Genomic DNA, 19,949 nt, shown 5'->3' with positions numbered 1-19,949 from the left:
CAAAAGAAAGAAGAGAAGAAAGAGAAGAAAGAAGAAAGAAAGAATGAGAAAAAGAAAAAGAGAAGAAAATGAAAGGAAAAGAAAAAAGAAAAAAGAAAGACAGAAAATAAAGACAAAGAAGGAAAGGAAGGAAAGGAAATAAAGAAGGAAAATCTTGAGTAATGCTCACAGTTTTGCACACAGCAAGCTCCTCAGTTTGGATATTTTTTGGAACTACTTACCCCTGTAGCTTTGATTACACTTAGTTTTTGAACTCTAAGAAGACAATAGTGTGACATATTTATTTTTTACTGATTAAAGAAACCTAATGAAAATGAAAGAAGATTATCTATGGGATTTGGCCACTGATGTTGGTATCAGGCTTTGTTAAAGTTGGGCTATTCCAGCAGGAACCTCTCTCTCCACTGAGTGCCTGAGGAGCACTGGGTAACGTTGTTGGTGAGCTGAAGGCTTAACCCTGGGCAGTGTGTACGTTCCCCATGAGCTCCCTTAGCTCCCCCACTCAACGGGAGGAGATAATTCTCCTTCAGAGCGTGATTCAGAGCACATCGGTCAGGCGCCAGCTCAACTCCCTGCCCATGGAGGAGTCTTGACAGTTTTCTGAAGTGTGGGTGGGATGTGAGCTGCCAGTCATATGCCAATGGGAAATTTTCTGCCTCTCCTGAGGGGGATTCGGAGAGCAATGGAGGAACTGGGAAATGCGGGGAAATTTTTTTCCAGAGGTCTCTTTTCTCCATGTGTCAGAAACAGAGAGGACCAGGGATGCAGAAGACAGTTAGCCATTTCTGACTTTGTTTGCTTTTGTTTTGGAACTCTGATTTCAAAATAAATCCTTCTCTGAGGATTAAAGGTCACTTATTCAATAAGTTTGCCTCACTGCCTCTCATATAGTTTTTCTGTAGTGTTGCCGTGGATTATAGGCTGAGGAAATATGCTGTCATTTAAATACAAACTAGTTTTTGAAACGAAAGTGAAAACAAGAGAATGTTGTAAGCAATGAGTATGTGACGGTGTACATAGAACAGTGACAAATTTTAATTGGCTGTCTATTACAGGATCTCACATTTTTCATCTCACTTTCCATAATGCTAGATATGCCTGGAAGCTTTTATACCCTCTTTCTCGCTGTAATATAAAATTGTCTGACAAGTTAAAGAAATGATAGCCACTATAAAATGTCCTAGGACTGTGCTTACCATTAATAATAACAAATAATTTCACTTGAAATAAAAGGAGATGTCAAAGAATAATGAGGATTTCCAACATGCTTTGATTGCATTGCACTGGGAGGACAGTACTCTATTTCTTGTATTAGTTAAAGAGCATTTCCTTCCACCATGCTTTAATCAAACATATCAGAAGACTTTTTTATTTTTTCTGGTGAAACATCATCTCAGAAAGCAAAGAATCTATGACATTTCCATGATGATATGTATTTGTTCCTAATTAACATGCAAACATGGCATATTTCTTTCATCAGATTTAAGCAATAGCTAATGCTTAATTGTTAAGCTACTTTTCAGAATAGCCCATTCCTTACATCCTATTCATTTTTTCTGAGCTGTTCTTGAGTATAAATGCTAATCCTTTAACTACCAAATGACTAAAAAGAAAACACGACATAGCACAGATTAGTAAAATGGAGAGGTCTTGCTATATTTCTTGATATTTTCTTCCTAAAGTAATTCCAGAATGAAATGAACGGAGAGTGCTGACAGATGCAGAGAACTCAGCCACAGCACGCTCCTTAGCTATAGAGCCTTGTTTCATATGAGAAAGTGAAAGCGTTGTGAAGGGGCAGGATTGCCATTGTTTTTAGGGTCATCATATTGATTCTATATCACCCGAACTACTGTGACACCTAGCGTGCTGCATTCAATCTAATTACCGGGGCAGTGCAGCCACTACTAACAGCTAACACAGTCCTCATTGGGTTTATCAGAGGCTGTTAGTTCAAGAAAGCAAAATAAAAAATGTAGTTGTTAACTCAGGCAGAACCTTGTTTCTACTATCTAAACAGCCCAAACAGCCTTTCTTATTAGACTTTTTTATCTAGCCAGTAACATCATCAATGTTGAAGGAAAAACAAAAATAATTAGTATCGGACTATTCTGTATCTAAGTGTCAGATAAATCATGGCGCTGTATATGACACAAGTAGTATGCAGAAACCAGCAGAGGCACTGAATATTTAACCATGATTAACAGAACTTTGTAAGGTAAATTGTCACTATCTGCTTTCCCCCATTATTGCCATTTATCCCCATGTGCCCTTACTTCATGACCTGTCATGATGCTGGCTAGATGACACATAGTGAATTATCATATAGCCAGCAATATTAAAATAAATGAAGATGGCTCAGTGCAGAAAAGCTATTAAAACATATCAGAAACTAGCACTGTATTAACTATAACATTATAAAACACTACACAAAGAATTATATACAAAATATTAGAAATTTATAGAATAGTAACATCTGAGGCAACATGCACTGTTTCCTTAGAAGAGATAACCAGAAGGTTATAAATGTATGCAATTACCATCATATGGTAAGGCTCTGAATTTTTCTGGTGATTTTTACTACTTACTTATATTCAGCCTATCAAGTTTCACAAAGCAAAATATGTTAAATAACTAAAACAACAATCACACAAAAATAAACAGAAGTTGCCTTGCATTTTCTTTCCCCTGAAATGAAAGATGATCACAGACATGCCATTTCAGTGAGCTGTGAGGTCTGTCTTACGTAGTGTGCTTTTGAATATCCGTATAACTCAAAGAATTCAAACAGCCTGACAAGGCATTGTCCTACTGAAAGACAGTATATGGTCCTGGATCTGACCTCTGTGGTCACTCGCAAAGGAGCTGAGCTCCAGCTGGGCTTTATACCTGACCAGGCTCCACACAGAGCAAGTGTCAGACACAGTGTACTGGCATATATTATGTCAGTGCAGGTTGTGTAGATAAAAGCCCCAAAAGCTAGTTTGTTAGTAGATGACTAAAAAATTACGCATTGTAGAAAACTCAAAGGAAAAACTTTTGAATCAGATGAAATCCAGCCTTCTGCTCTTAGATGATGCAAGTCCTACTCCACCCAGCTAAGAGATCTAGGATCTAGCCCAAACTAGGTATCAGGACACACTCTGACATCAGCAAAAGCAACTGGGTGCCACCAAAAGGGGAGTTATTCACCTGACTTTAGTTACCTGAAAGTCATAAGTTTAAACTTTTTATCTAGTAAGAGGAAGGAAAGGTCAAGGTAAGGTAAGAAGGTCAAGGAAAAGAAGAATAGAAGCCAGTTAAAGCAAGCATCTAAGACTCACTGAGTGATGTTTTGCTAATAAATGCATTCTACTGAAGTCTCGTGTTATGCAGCTGAGAATAGACCAGAGAACAGTAATTCTACTTTAAAATGAAATTATATGGCCTCTGTTATGTAGGAGTTCAGATTAGATTGTCAGAGCAGTCTCTTCTCCCCTTAAAATACATGAACCTATTAATTTTAATATTCTTTAATAGAGTGTGTAGTTGTAGGACACCATAAGCTTGTCTTGTTCTTTGGACCTTACCTTCCAAGGGTAGGACAGTTTCATTGCCCTGCTGCATTCACATTTTAAAGAGCTTGGTGATTATGAATTGTATAGGTCTTTGTTCAGTTCCTCCGCATCATGAGCTCTAGTTTTGGTCAGAAGCCTGAGGTTCATCGACTTAAAAAAAAAAAAATTAAGTGATATCTTGTAATATACATTCTGGTAGTAGAGTAAATTACAGTACCCAACAGATCAGCTAAAGTGGTTATTTCTTTGTACTGTACATCTAGTTTCTATTCTTGCTGTTGCCTTTAGTCCTTTTATGTTGCTATTATGTTTGTTAAAGGTTTTATAAAACTGTTATATTTTGGGAGAAACATGATCTCTGCTGACAGAGAATGTCTAAATATGTAGTATGGCCCAGGAACTCATTTTAAGAATTCTAACTTCATTGGAAAGGTGCTTCCAAGTTCTGCTCCCTTCTTCCACAGTAATGTGGTTCTTGTCTGTCCTCTGAATGACATAATCCAACTCAGAGGAGCTCTGGGTTTCCTTAGTAATGAACTCTTGGCTATTCAAATCCATCCTCTTCAGCTGTTACTGCTTTTACTTGCAGTACAGGGAGATCCTTGCACTGTCCTCAGGCTGCGTTTGCTGAATCCTGTGGACCGTCTGTGAGGGGCTGCTGGCCTGTGTGAAAGGCCATGATTAGGCAGAACTCAGAATGCAAAGAGCAACTGAGTCCTCCCTATAAAAGCCTGTGTTATAAACTCTTACAAGATTAACTACTAAAAACTATCCCCTCATTCATCATCCAACATGTTAATACACAACTTTATGTGGAAAAGGAATTCTGCTTCAAATCTTGCCTTTCTCCTGTAGTTGCCCTCTCCCCTTTAAGCAGCCTTTAACTACCATAAAACTTGCTGTATAAGTTATAGTTAGTATTTCAAAATCAGCGAATGGTTATGTGAATTAGTAGTAGTAGTATGTAATTTAATAAAGTCCTTGTGCTGTTTGTTCTATGTACAGATGAGGCTATCTTTCAGAGAAAACAACCGATAGTCTGTCTAGTGCCTCAGTCTTGTAGTGCTCAACCTGATATACTTGAGAAGGGCCAGTGTTTCATAATGTGTGGGTGAGTGATGTTATAGGATCTCTTCTGATGTTTGACGTTGGGAAGGTAAATATTGGATCCTCAGATGGCATTAAATCACTTAAAAAAAAGCAGATATACTAAACGGAACAGTTTTAGAGTTATGACTATATTTTGAGAATTGCAGGCCAATGGGATATGTATTACAAGCTTGACGTTAAACATACACTTAAAAGTGCACAGAATTTTTTCCACAATTCTGACTAGTTTAATAAAAAAAAAAACAAGAAAAGATCTAAATCCTTCATTCAATCCAGGGGTTACACCAGGTTATGGGATGATGTGTCACTCCATGTACTATTACAGACAATATGACATAACTCATTTTGGCATAAAGTAATTCAATAAAGACCCTCCAGGATTAGTCCTTACTGGAACTGAATACATTTGGGGATTTAATGCTTGACCAAAAAGCGTGGGACTTGCACTAGTAGGCTTGTAGAGCTGCTGGGTAGCAATAAAATCTTAATTAGCAAAAGAAAGGGGACATTTCCTGGAGCACAGAAAACACAAAGACAGACGATGATAATTAAAATAGATTGGACAGCAGAACTCAGGCCATAATTCTTAGTCCAAGATGTATGCTGCAAAGGCCATAAACCCAGTTGCTGAGTTCATAGTGTCAGGTAGGCATAGATTTATTGGGAGAAGTTAAGTGGGATAATGGTGGGAGATGTATGCATTCTGTAAAATCTAACACTGAAAATATTTTCCTCAGTAGATCCTGAACTGAAAAATCTAACCAGAGAAGTAAGTTAAAAAGTTTAGAGAAGAAGAGAAAGAATGGGAAAATGGAAGCAGTGTTTAGATATTTGTAAGGAAATGAAGACAATGGTGAAGAAGAATCAGTCACAGCTTTATAAAGAAGAACTTTTGTGACATTTTGATTTGTATCCTGTTAGTCACCACAAAAATATCTGGTGGGTCACACATGCAGAGAAACTGGTATGAAGTTGGCTAACTGGTCTTTCAAGAGGAGAACCAAATCTGGTGGCAATAGATAAATGTTCTGAAAGCTGGATGAATGAGTTCAGAAGTTCTATATGCCCTTCAAAAAGATGGTCATGCAGAAGAAAAATGCATAGGTCAAATATAGGACAGAGAAGACAAATGTAAGATGAATAGAACTGGCATGCAGAAGATATAGTTCCTGTGTACATACATCTCCTTTTGAGAGGCAGAGTTGTCTAAAAAGCAGTCCAAACTGTCCAAATCTACCCTCAACAAAGAAAACCTCCAAGTTAATGTCCGCTCTTTCTATTTTTTGTACAGCTAAGTTTACCTTTTGGAACAAGCAAGCAGCTTTAAGTGTTTCAGTTCAAGTCAGCATCACCTTCATGTGTTCAACATAACGTGTTCAGCAGTTCCATGAGATAGTGTCACTTTGAAAAAATGTTGGCTGTTGGTTGAAATGCATAAGAATAAGAAACAAAAGTGAACAAATAGCTTGTTGTGTGAGGTCTTGAAAGAAGACCTAAGAAGAAGAAGAAACTTCAATTTGATATAAAGAGGGGAAATGCCAGAGGAACTCAGATTACAGTGTCTGAGTGATAGTATCAGAGTGGTGAATAAATGAGGTGACATTAAGCATCTTCAGGTTGCACAGCCTCGAGGGAGAATAATGTATATGTGGTTTGTTTGAGAGATAGCGCCCAGAAAAGAGAGGGCTACATATAAAAAATCCTAGATTACAGCTGGAACAAGACTTTTGATTGTCTAAACAGAAAACCAAGATCAGCTGTTATTCCAGGTTATTATGGACTGGAAGGACAAATTCTGGGTACAGTAAATTCAAAGGCAAGGAAGGAGCTGAAGACTTATCCCAAGATGTAGGCTTGTTTGACAAGGAATTCAATGATGTCATTGTTGAAAATAGGAAATCTGTGGTAGCTTTTGGAAAATCCTGAGTTTTTCAAAGCCTGCTATTTCATGGTTTATGTTTCTCCCTCTCTTTGGATCTTAACTGAGGATAAGGAACTAAAAAAGTTCTTCTTTAGATCTGTCTGTCTTAATGTTCTCCTTCTTTTCTTCCTTTCTTACATTTTTGGGGGCAAAAGAAGTTCTTTAAAATGCTTTGCAGTTTTTTATCAATGCCTTCTTCATTCCTTTCTTGCCTTCAGGAGGGTCTTTAATCTCACCAGTCTCGCATGCATATTGAAAACATTTTATATGCAATCTTGATGCACAGATCATGTTGCTCTGAACAGTTGCTGACGTTTAGATAGCTCTCTTGCATCCACTGGCTGTTAAATTTGAATTTTTTGCTGGCTCTGTGACACCAATTTTAATTATATTTTTGTAAAGTTCATCTGTATGTTGTTAGCCTAGTGTGCACCTTCCAGTTTATGACAAAAATGAAGTCAACCAGATAAATGGCATCTTGTCTGAGGTGCTAAGAGCTATTTGCCTTTGCCAGAATAGATGCCATTAGGGAGGAGGGTATGAGCTACTCCACTGTAGTTCAGTTGAATTATTTTATCCCTTTTAAAGTAAGTAATACTTTTTTTTCCCCCCACAAAAGCAATGTAATTAATAAGAAGGGCAGAAGCTAAACAAGAACTCCAGGCTTCTTGTTTCCTCCCTGTGCATTCGAGGAAAAAAAAAACATGAATCTTTGCTTATACAAGCTGTGTGATGTGCATAGTAATATGGCTTGGGTTCTCTATTTATATATAGTTATCTTAAATTAAATCTTGGTTCTTTTCTTTTTTCATCTTCATCTATCCCTTTTTGGCTTGACCACTAATGAATACCTCAAAAGAAATGTGGTGGAAAAAAAAAGTATTTCATGCAACTTGTGCACATTTTCCTTTTTGTAAAAGAAAAACATTTCTCTCTATGCTTTTGATACCTTTAGTTATTTATAAATATTCTCAAGTTACTACTTGCCTTGGGGAAAAATCTAAAGATATAGCAGAAAATTTTAACAACAGTAACTTCAGAACTCCCTTCTTGGTATAATCTACACATTTTACTTTCTATTGTATCACTAACATTGTTTTATATCAAGAATTATACCATATGCCGATATGCCACTTCTTTCCTATTGAAATATTTCTCCTCCTCCTTCCCTTGCATCATCAATATTCATTTCAAATCAATATTAAAAATGCTTGCTTCCTTATACAATATAATTAGATAAAACCAAAAAAAAAAAAAAAAAAAAAAAAAAAAAGAAAAAGAAAGAAAGATTTTCTTCTCTGGCTGGTTCTGTGATGATTTACACAAGTTGAGAATCTGACTCATATGTTTAAAAGAAAAGCCCACTGTGGATTAGAAAGAGAGAGTAAATTTCTCCACAAAAAAGCTTTTTATGATAGCCTTTGTCTCACAACGATGTTTCACTTGAAAGACTTTGATAACCAGCACTTTCTTCCAAACCTATTGTAACCCTTTTTTCAGGCTTACATGGTATTTTAGAAGTTTGCATGGATTCTGCCTCTGAAAAGGGCAAGGGGGGAAATAGACTATGCAGTCTGAGGCCCACCTGTCATTACTGACCTTTTCATGGAAGAGAATGAAACACTCTCTAACGACAGAGCTGTTTCTTTCCGTGGAATATCACATGTCTAGAATCCAGCACCCAGACTGGCTAGGATGGGAGAGTAACGGTGGTATGTATGCTCATGTTAGATGGGTCAGATAATGCTGGGGATCTATACTCCTGCTATGAGATTTCTTGGGAGTTCTTACTGAAGAGCAAAATACTAATCAATCCATTATATTGGATATGTCTCAGTTTTTTTCTTTTTCATCCCTTCTCATTGCAATCACATAGTATGGGATTAGCATCTTAAGAGAGTTACAGTATATGTTAAAAACTCAGCCCTTTTCCCAGTGACTTCATGATGTCAGCTGAAAAAAAAAAGGAAGGAAATTTGAAAACCAGGCAAACAAACAAAACCCATGGTTTGTGCATTTTTAAGTGGTGGGAACTATATCAATATAAACACACTGTGAATCTTACCAAAGCTTGACAGCAACTTCTTTTTTAGTTTGAGATATTACCCATTTTCACATCTGATATAGACAGTGTATTCACTTGCAGTAATGGTTGCCTTACTAAGAGCAGATATCAAAAATACAAATTTACTTTAGACAATAATTTGAATTCCGAGGCAACACAGCTAGGTGAGGCTGAAAGAGAATGAAAGAAGTAGGAGGCAGAAGTAATGAAGACATTTGAGAGGGATTCCCAATACATTTGTTCTCTTTGGAAGGTGTGGTTGCTTAAGGGTGTGATGCTGCAGAAGGAGGAATGGGACAGAATGAAAGCAATGAGCACGTAAGATAACAGCAAGGAAAAACAAAGAACAAAGAGCTTAGATGTGATCATATGTCTTCTCCCATGCATCATATCTCAAGGCATACTGCAGTCACTGTGACTGCATATGGTATGCACAGTTCATACAGATATACTTAGTTTTAAAGCAGCTAGTTCAGGCATTGCTCTTCTGCAGTATTATTGGCATAAACATGTAAGAAGAGGGTAATGGAATTTGGAAAAATCAGAAGAAAAAGAGCTATGCTGAGTAAAATCATAAATGTGATCTTGAGAAGTGATAAGTAGGCTAACAGTATATTCTGAGGTCTTCAACTCCTACACAGCAAAGAAAACAGAAACGTAATTTGCATTTATTAATATATTTTAAAATAAAATGAAGTAATAGTTTCCATTCTAGAGTTCATATTTTGGGAGTTAGCCACTAAGGTTGAATTAGACTCCTAAATTTACTCCTGGATAAAATACAGCATTCCGTCTACCTATATTTTTATGATTGATTTAAGGCATCTAAATTAGCATAAAACATACGTTAATCAAAAATATATATAGATACTTGATATTAAGTACACACTGAAGTGAACCCAAGTGCTGCAGCTGTACAAAATCTACTTCCATGCCTGTCTTTGCCACTGTGCATTTTTCAGAGTTGCACATAGACATCTCCCATCTCCCAGAACAGCTTCCTGCTGTATTCCTTTCTATGTATTACTTTAAGAAACATACCAGACAAAAGAGTAATGGTGTCTAAGAGGCTTGTATGGGTAATGCTTTGTGCTCCATCAGCTCACAGTAAGTCATATTTATCTAATGACAATGTTCCCGTAGTAGAATTGATCTTGTGCCTGATGAGCATCACTCAAAGATTGTTCTGGCATGAGCTGCTCTATAATTTGAAACTGTTGTTAAACAAAAAGTTTCTTTTTAATTTCGGTTTCTTTCTGAATTCTGGAAAAACAAAGCTAAGGGAAAAAGGACTGAGTGTTTATTCACAGTGATTTAATTTGTAAGGGGTCATTACAAGACTGAGAGGAGAACAAAAATTCTAAACAAGACTACTTGACACCTCACATCTCTAATAGAATTACATCAAGTAAGTAAGTTTAAACTTGCACAAATAACTAAAGTGTGGGCTGTGAGAGGGATGGCACTGTGAAAGAGAGGATGTAAAATTATCCCCCTTTTGTAAACCTAAATGCACTAATTAAGATAATTTAGAAAAAACTTTGGCTGAGAAAGGTAGTATTAATGGAAGCCCCTTTCATGGCTGAGGCAGCAGGGATGGCTGGAGGCAGAAGTTATGCAGAACAAGGTCTGGTGTGCCAGATCACTTAGAAAGGTAGGCAAGTTGGGTCTTTGGCTGCTTCTCGTCAAAAATAATAAATTTTATAAAAATATGTCTTTTGGCCAAGTCAGTGTCTCCTGGTCTAACTTGTCTATGAAGCCTGGTTACAGGATGTTCTTCTGGCACCTGCTGGATTAGGTCTAGTAAAAATGTTAGCTAGGAAAATTGTGTTTCTTACTTTACCTTCTATCTTTGTGCTTCAAATAACCCAGGATTTTAAAAGTAACTCGGACAATTCCTGTAGGAGAAGATTCAAACCTTACACAACTTTTTTGTAACTTTAAAGCAGAAGTGGGTCTCTTGTAACCCCTTTTTATAAAAACCATCTTTGTATGGGATAATGAACTATTCAGAAAGTAGTGGGGGAAAAACTAATCAGGAGAGCAAATAGTTTAGAAATGTGTTAACTTGCTCCATGTATGTGTGTGTATAGATCTAAGTTACAGTTCCTCTTCATAATTCCCCAGTGTTTCAATATCTTTTTAACAGCTGTCAGGCTTGCCTACTGTTTAAGATAGGGAATCCTGAGAAAATACTAAGTTTTCTGCAAAAATTTCTAGATACCTATGTATGCCCAACTAAGTCACAGGTTAGGCCTCTTCCTGGTCCAATTTACTTTTTTGTATCATTCAGTGTTGCCAACTCTTAGAAATTTATCAAAAGACATAGACTACTTAGAAACCTTAAAATACAAATGAATTTGGATACAAGATTCCTTCCCTGAAAAGATTGAGGGCAATATAAGAATAAACCCTAAGAATGCAGAAATCATAAAGTAAATAAAATGAAAAAATACCATTTTATAAAGTCCTATGACTTTTTAAGGAAATTTTGAGATTTTTCAGCTCTGGCTTGTAACTTCTGAATGCCTGGAACTTTCAGTACGGTGTTGAAACACTAGACGAAAAATTAGGTTAAAAAAATTCTCTGATGAAAACCAAGGTCAAGAACTACATGACTGAGGGCCCATCCAGACTTCCATGGTTTAGACATGACAGACTTCAGCATGCACTGGTGGATTCAGTAAGGCAGCTGGGTTCCTCACCCTTATGAAAAGCTTTGATTAAATTCTTTTATTGTTTGGACTTAATTTGCACAAAGTACTTTATTCTTGGCTCTTGTCAAACTCAGATATGTTATATGAAAAATTCTGTTACTACCTGAAAATCCCTTGTGCCAGTTACTATGAAGGTACTTTGATGTGGCTTAAACATTGTTTTGATTTTTTGAGGGGGGAAAGAAAAAAAACTCAGCTACCATGCATTGCTCTTCCAAAAAGAGATATGATACACTTATGCCTTCATAGATTGAAAGGCACACTGCCTATCTGAGACCTAGCAGTAAACGTCAGTATTTAAATAAATAATTTTAATTATTAAATAAATAATTTTAATTAAATAAACAGTATTGCTGTTAAACTTAGGCTTCCCTTTATGGATCTCACAAGATAATGAAAAAAAAAAAAAAGGAATGGTATGTCTGCAGGCCGTCTGATTATTGTAAACAAATTTTAATTTAAGTTTTTCACTAAATTTGGATTCTAGCTACCTTCCCCTCATTCATTCTGTTATTGCTGTCTTTAAAACAGTTTAATGAAGTCATACGTTGAATTTGCCCATAAATTTTTAAAGAATATTGAAAAGGAGAGACCTGGGAGGTGTCCACCCGTGAATTTATTCCATTGCTTCCAGCGCTTAGTAACAGGGGCCAAATTCAGGGGGTAATTCTGCACCTGTGTATGCAGATCACTTATTCAAGAAGGGTTGGGCATGGCAAACTATATGTATTCTTCGATGTATGACATTTGACTCTGAAAATCTTGTTCTATGTAGGATGGGGGCCCAATTAGGAGAAGGCCATGGGGATCAGGGCAAATTTCACTGTGATGTTGTCCTCAGCCCATCATTAAGCTGGAGTGATACAACAAAAGCTCAAGTGGGTTGTGTGGGGTATCTCTGCAGCCATGTTAGAACATGTGCAGAATGGATTCTGAATGTATACAGAAAATGTGCTTGTGCAAAAATAAATGAGATTCAATCTTTTTGCAATCTTTTGATATTCATAATACTCAGACTATTACCTGAAAGCATATCCTCACCCCGCATAGCATTCCAACACCAAGAAGATATGCATCGCACTTTGGATGAGCCACTGATGGCAGCTCCCATTGTAATCATGCAGCTACACCATTTTTCAAACAAGGAATTGTTGTACCCCATGTTTGAAAGAAACTTTCCCTAAAATATCCAGAGAACAACCTTAAGATCATCTTCTAATTCTCCTTAAAATTTTCCATTGGACAAATTGCTATAAGAATAAATAAACTAATGAAATATTAAGTCCAGCTGTGATCATCCTGAACATGTTTCCTGAACATGTCCATCCTGAACATGAAATATGTTTCCTTATGATGCCATTTACCTATCTGCTTCCTAACACATAAGATTTCAGGAGCAAGACCCTGATCTGACTTTATGTGTACGACATGTAGCACGATAAAGTCCTAGTCGTTGAACAGAACTAGGAGGTGGCCATCTCTGGTATTACCACTATTAACACTACTGCCAGTGCCACTGCTAATAGGCACAGAATTCTCTAGAAAATCACTGGTGAAATAAACTGTTAGGAATAACACTGCATGAAGGAGAAAATGTGAAGTCTGTTCTTTGTCTCCATTCACAGTGATGCAAATAACCTAAGGAACAATTTCTAATTTATTTTTGTTCTAATTTCAACATACAGCTGGAAATAGCTTTCTCTCCTCTAATAGATGCACCTAACGACTAAATAATGTCATCAAGTCTTTAATAGATACGTTATCTTTTTAGCATTGAACTATCCTTGTTTAGCCTGACTTCTTAACTTCCAGCTTGACACATTGTGGAATATGCACATAATAATTGCTTAAGGGAAAAAGAAAGAGTGCATTCAATATTTTTAAACTCTTTGATACTCAAAGTAATTAAATATCTGCTTCATTGAACTAGTCCTCTATATGAGATTGCTATACTTTTAAAATCATTCTTATTTTAGTACTCTCAGCATTAGAGTAATGGTATGAGATATATAATATTGTGGCCTGATCTTATTAAAAGAACTACAAAATTTGTGACTGCTTCCTATTTTAGACCTTTAGTGAGTGGAAATATGTAACACAATTCATATAATGCAATTCTCCTTTTACCTACTGAATTCCTTATGATTGTAAACACGATTTTTCAGTTAAGTTCTAATTCATAGTGATCATGAACCTACTACTAATATATAAAAGTTTGCCTCAGATTTCCAGAAAAATGGTAACTTCTGTAATCATTTATTTTGTGAATGAAAGGGCAAAAGTCTGGTTTTATTTCTTGGAGATATATGGACATTAACATATTTGAATGGGGGATTTATTCTTTTTTTGCATTTCTGCCATATCCTTTCTTTTCACTTTTATTTTTACTTTGCCTTTTTAGATTGTAGATTTTGTGGAGAAAAATGGACTTATGATCTTATACGGTATTGGAATCATGAAAATGCCATACCAGGAGAAGTAAAAAATAATAGCATCTGTTATCAGCATCCAACTAGATGGAAATTTTGGAGTATAAACTTGGCAATAATATATAGAATCACTATAGAAGGCAACATCTATTTTAGTCATTTAGAAATGATAAACAAAATAGCATCACACACTTTATGATTTCAAGATTTTTCTCTGACTTACAGCATTCATTTATATCACACACATTATTGGAATGTCTGGTATTTCTGTGACAAACTTTTATAATGCCAGTTTAGATTCACTTATCTGTTGCAAACTCTCTAAAGCCAAAGTTGCACTGGCATTTTACTAGAAATTGGTAGAATGTGTGAATGAGAGTGACATAGGAAAACACTCAGATTTTCTTCTTTATGAATAAATATGTATGGAAAAAACGGTTTTGATAACATTACTGAAAATTTTATTGTCATTCAAATTGTCTAAAGAACAAAAAGATAAAGTCACATAGGTCACATTTTATATTGTTTCCTTTTAAGGATGCTTATAAAGGATTAGACTAATAAAAAGTGACATTTTACTATATGATTAATTATCTGGTAGAAAGATAAGTATGCTGTTGACAATGCTTTCTTGTAATATGCTCATTCTGATTGATCCATGTCAGTAATATGAACATAACAGCTATCTATTCTTTATCATCACCATATAAACTTCTGATAGCTTCTGATACTATATAGCGTGGCTTTTTTTCACAGTTGTATGCCTGCAAGTGTTTGATTCAGTGGAAGACAGATAGATTTATTTGAATTGCTCTTAAAAGGGTTTGGATCAAGCCTGTAGAGCATTCTCCTTTGGGCCAAGAATAATTTTTGTGTTTAATAGATTATATTGTAAATCCTTCATTAACTCCATACTAAAAGTTAGGCTTTTCTTCTATAGAACAATTTTAAGAGACTGAACTTTTGCCTGTGCTTATTCCATGCAATATTTGAAACTTTTTACAAGGATTAAGCTGGAGCTTAGAATAAAAATAGGTAAAACAGAAATGTTTTGAGTTTAATTCCAGATGATTACTGGCTGGCTGTGACCTTGGGAAGGACTGAGCTTCCCTATACCAGCTCTGTCACTAAACTTAAATTGAAAGTAAATAGGGCACGAATGTCTACTTTTATTATTTTATGTGACAAATGTGACAACCTCTTCCCCTCTCCAATTTTTACTATTAACTATTTATTTCTGAAATGTATAATTTTTTTTATACCAATGTCCTTTTTGCTTCTCACACTATCAGATCCCTGTGTATAGGTTTTAATGCTGGGAATGGAGCCAGACTTCTGGCAAATCACTCCACTGTAGTTCAATATGAAATTGCCATAGCAAATAATATGGCCTCAAGTCTTTAGTTCTCCTAATTGGGCCATATGAGATGGTAATGCCTTTTTTGTCAGGGCTTATTATTTTAAAAAGTGAATATAAGGGGAAAGTCATCAGGATTCATTTTGATTTTATTTAATTTGTCTTGAGTGTTGTCAGAGAGCACTGAATAATTCAGTTTTAGGTCCTCAGGGAACAGATCACATAAGCAAAAAGTAATTTTTCAGATACTTATGATATTAAGCATTAAGAACTATGGAAAAGAAATGTGAATATTAAGGTGTACAGAATTTATAAAGGACCTCTGATTTATATAACTAGTGTAAGGAATATTTCCTTCTATTTCCAGGTAGTCGCAATTAACGTTTGATTTCTTTTGTGAATTAGAAGAACAGCTCTTTAAAATCTGTCACCTAATTTTAGAAATAAACAGAATGTTTGGATAACATACAATAAGTATTCCTGTTAAATGAATTAATTGGGATCTATAGTCCACCAGCGAACACTATGTGAATCTGCAGCAACTGCCTGCTTAACGCTTAAAGTACCGATACAAATAATGTCATAGAGCATGTTCATTGTCGTACAAATAAGCTTTGAATCAATAAAGCAAGGACTGTGTTTTATTTAGTCAAAGGTAGCTTGTTGGGGACCAAGACAGAATGATGCTGTGTAAGACAGCAGAGAACCTCTAAGGTAGAAAGTAATGATCTGGTAACTACGATTTGTGGCCAGAATGTGTGCACATGAGTTGCCAGTGATCATGTGTCTTCCTGCCTGTGTCAGCAGACACGGTGTGCCTTCCTGCCTACGTGCCAGCAGCTGCGGTGGGCCTGTCCTGCTGGACTGTCCTGCCCGCCTGCCAGGCATCAGAAGACGCCTTCTACCTATCACAGGATGCCACAATGCCAAGGAGATACTTGGAGGAGTGGCTGAGCCTGATGGCTATATAACCAGCCATTGTGTTTTCAATAAAGGATCTTTTGCACTACCCTACCTGAGGTCCGTGTCATCGTATGCCACAGTAGCTGTTTTTTTTTTCTTCTCCCTTTCTGTTTATGAAAATGCATGCATCTCAGAGTGTAAGCTAAAATATATCAGTGTTAATAGTACCTGAACCATAAATAGCTAATCAGATTGCCGGACCAAAATATAGTCAATATTTTTTTCAAAGTGACAAGTGTTTTAAATATATTTCACAACAAAAACAGATTCTGTGCCACCTATGACTAAGAAAGGAGGGACTCAGGTCATTGCCTGGATTATCAGTCATCACATGTTCTTCTTTCCTTTGCATTGCCCTCAATTATAGGTAAATTGAACTAATTTTTCAAAGCAGTTTTGCTCTGTTGAACTATGTTGTCTGTAATGAATTGGACATATAAAATGCAAGCTAAGGCTACTTCTTACACATAGAATGACTTGCCCTCTTAAAGACTGGGTGTCTATTGGAGTGGTAGTGGATGGTAGTGGAATTGCTTAAGGCATAGAAGCTTGTCTTCTGGTGCTGCAGACCCCTAATGTCTCATTGCTATGGTCTCATTTTGGCCATGAAATTGTATGTGTGTATATATATATATATGCACACATACATACATACATACATATACATATATTATATATAAATTTGTAAACTCTGAGTTTGTGGAATAAATATACAGGCGTATTATATATATTGAATTTTGGTCAATGTTGGCGGTGCCATTGGCACGGGGAAACTTTCAAACCGGGGTTGATTAAGGATGTAGAGGCCTGCTGGAGTTCTTCCCTGCAGTGCTTGCCCACACAATGCAGCCTGTCAGTGTTGTAACATATTCAACAAACTCTGCTGGTGAGAGGGGGAGACTATTCCTGAGACATATCTTGCAGCTCAATAAACAGTAGCATGCTCTTGTCAATACTTATGATAATGTCCTAAATCTGACAATAATACACATTTTGTTCTGAAACATGTTGGAAGCAAGATGTTGTCTGACAACCTCAGGTTATATTATATAACAGTAAAGGTATTCCAGTATTTGCTGTTGTAAAGAAAAAGGTTCTTTCCTTTTATTGGTTTCTGGAAAAAAAATGCATTATTTTAAAAGAATCTCAAGTTTTTTTTATCATCCTGGCTCTTATTTGTTGAATGCCTGAGGTCGGAAGTACTGTGAGCACTAAATTGGCCATTTATTCTTAGAAGCACAAGGCCTATAGTTGCGCTTGTTTTGTGCATCAGTTACTGTAATAATGAAATTGCTTGTCCTCTTGGATCTGAAATTAAGGCCAGCAATGCTATGTAGGTGTGTTTGAACTGGCTGGATTTATAAGTCAATCATTACCTGAAAAATAAGTAACTGCAAAACTAAAAATGCAGGCCAAGAGGCTTTTTCCAGCCCCATTTGGGAGGCTGGACTTTGGAAATGTGAGGGGGTGGAGGCTGCAGTTAGTCTTAAGTTCTTCTTTCTCTTATGTAAGGGATGCATATTGTTTGAGCAGAACTGCTAGAAATTCAAAAATGTTAAAATTCTTTGTATCCATGCAACTCTTACAAGATATACTAGGTAGGTAGATAAGATGAGACTCTATAAGAGGTCATTGCAGTCCAATGTATGCCTAATCCAAAGGGAAGACGGATGCACAGAGAGAAATGGGAAACAATAAACTAGCATATTAACCTCTTATGAGGCAATGGAGGACTGTGAAGAAATGTATCTTAAAAAATGACGAAGAAATACAAAATTATAGGTACATCATTTAAGAGAATGTCCAGGAAACCATGTAAGATAGTCACCTGGCCACAGACTATCACCTGACAGAGAATATAAAGAGCAGGCACAGTAGGAAAGCAGAGGAATAAAGAGAGACTGTTGCGACAGAGCCTTGCTGATCCTGCAGGAAGGGAAAATGAATACAGCTACTACCCAGCATTTGAATGAAGGAGTGAAAGCTGACTGCTACACACCATTTTGTCATTCAGCCCAGGAAAAATAAAATAGTAAATGCAGCAAAGCAATCCAGTGAGAATTTCAGCGATGAGGAACTGCTCACTGATTCCATAAAGCAGTTGTCACAGTAGACAGGGTAAAGATCACAGTACTGTCAACTAAGCGGAGTATGGATAATGGATGCCTTGAATCCAGCGTAGAGAGTGACAGTGAATATACAACGGAGGTCAAAAGTAGACTTTGGAATTTCAGGGTAAAGGAGGCAAATAAAATTCAGAAGTACCTTGGCAGGAAGCCCATTCTGATAGCTAGCATTTTCTGCTTTTTAACCAAGACAGTTAGTAGTTGAGAGAACAACATCCTGAAAGCAAGCTTATGCTTTCTGAAAGAACTAGATGTAGAGGAACAAGACGTCACCTGTCAGTTGGCTGGGAACAGATTCTGAGCCAGAGGAGAAATAGGTAGAGAAGAATTGGACAACATTAAAGAAGTATTATCAAATACCAGCTGGTCTTCTAATAGAGCTTCTGACCACAATTCTGGATTTTTGTGTTTCTAACTCTACAAATAAAATATAAATTGGCATGCCAAAAAGCAAAAATTCTGCATTTGTATTTATTATGTACATAATTCTGTACATAATAAGGCTATAAAGAGTCCATTAAACTTTAGTCTGAGCTCCTGTGTGTCCTGGACAATGACTAACATATCGAGTTTGAATATTAAATTTAATTCAAATAGTTAAGTCTTCTCTTCCCCATTTAAGGAGAGAGAGATTAAAAAGAAAGCCCCAGTTGAAAACAGGAAAGATCAAGCCACAGACAGTGTCAAGATCCTTTGCAATAGTAAGTGATTTATTAGGGGATTTAAGGAATTGTTAAGGGGACAGGGAGTAAAGGGAGAATTCGTAGATTAAAGGCTTCCCTCTAATTTGAAAAATAAGTCTGTGGTCTTCAGGGACTTGAAGATTGAAGAGAGTGGCTATTGTGTTAACTATGTAGTTAAATTAAATTAAAATATAAGAATTAAATACAAACTGTCCTTGCTTCAAAGAGAAGAACTTCACACAGAGAATGCGGAGGGATGCACAGCTCTCCTGCAGGAGCAGTGAGCATTGCACAAGCCCACCTCTCCCAGCAGACCCTGACAGAAAGTCTCTGCCAGTCTGCCGCCGCTATAATCCCAACTCCCCCACCTTGCACTTAAGCTGGCACAAGAACATTAAGGGTCAGGAGCAGCTGGCTGCAACTTTGTTAATATGTCAATATCTGCCCTATACCTCCATGTGTGTGACTGGACCCATTTTCACAGGATGGTACGTTCCTCTGGAGATACTATCACTGTTTCTGCCTTATGCTGGACTTACAGCGGCAGTCATCAATACTTGGTCTTTATAACTGCTAAACTTCCCTCTATGCCTAATATTGGAGAGACTCCGAGGGCCATGATTTACTCGATAAAAAATCTATATTACCATGATTAATAATAAAAACATTTTATAGGGTTATAAATTTACATGGCACTTTACAAATTTGTTTTCCCGCCCAAGAGAAAATGTCCTGAAATGAAAATGAAGAGAGAAGAGGTGAAGGTTACTCACCAAGTGGGAAAGTTGACAAGAAAACAATTAGTCAATATAGAATAGAGATGCTTTAGGTTTATATTTCCCCAGGCTTATTAGTGTGCATCTAACTGCATAAAATGGTAAAGGAGAACAATGATGCTTTATTTTAAATTGCATTAAATGGTAAAGGTAGCAGGTGTAGCAAATGGGCTTTGAGGCAAGAGAGGTGGAGGGGCTTTTTCCTCTGGTCAGTCGTGCTCCAGTCGTGCACCTCCAGGCATGTG

The sequence above is a fragment of the Dromaius novaehollandiae genome, chromosome 1 (genome assembly GCF_036370855.1).
Source record: "Dromaius novaehollandiae isolate bDroNov1 chromosome 1, bDroNov1.hap1, whole genome shotgun sequence".
NCBI lineage: Eukaryota > Metazoa > Chordata > Aves > Casuariiformes > Dromaiidae > Dromaius > Dromaius novaehollandiae.
This window is presented reverse-complemented; position numbering follows the sequence as displayed.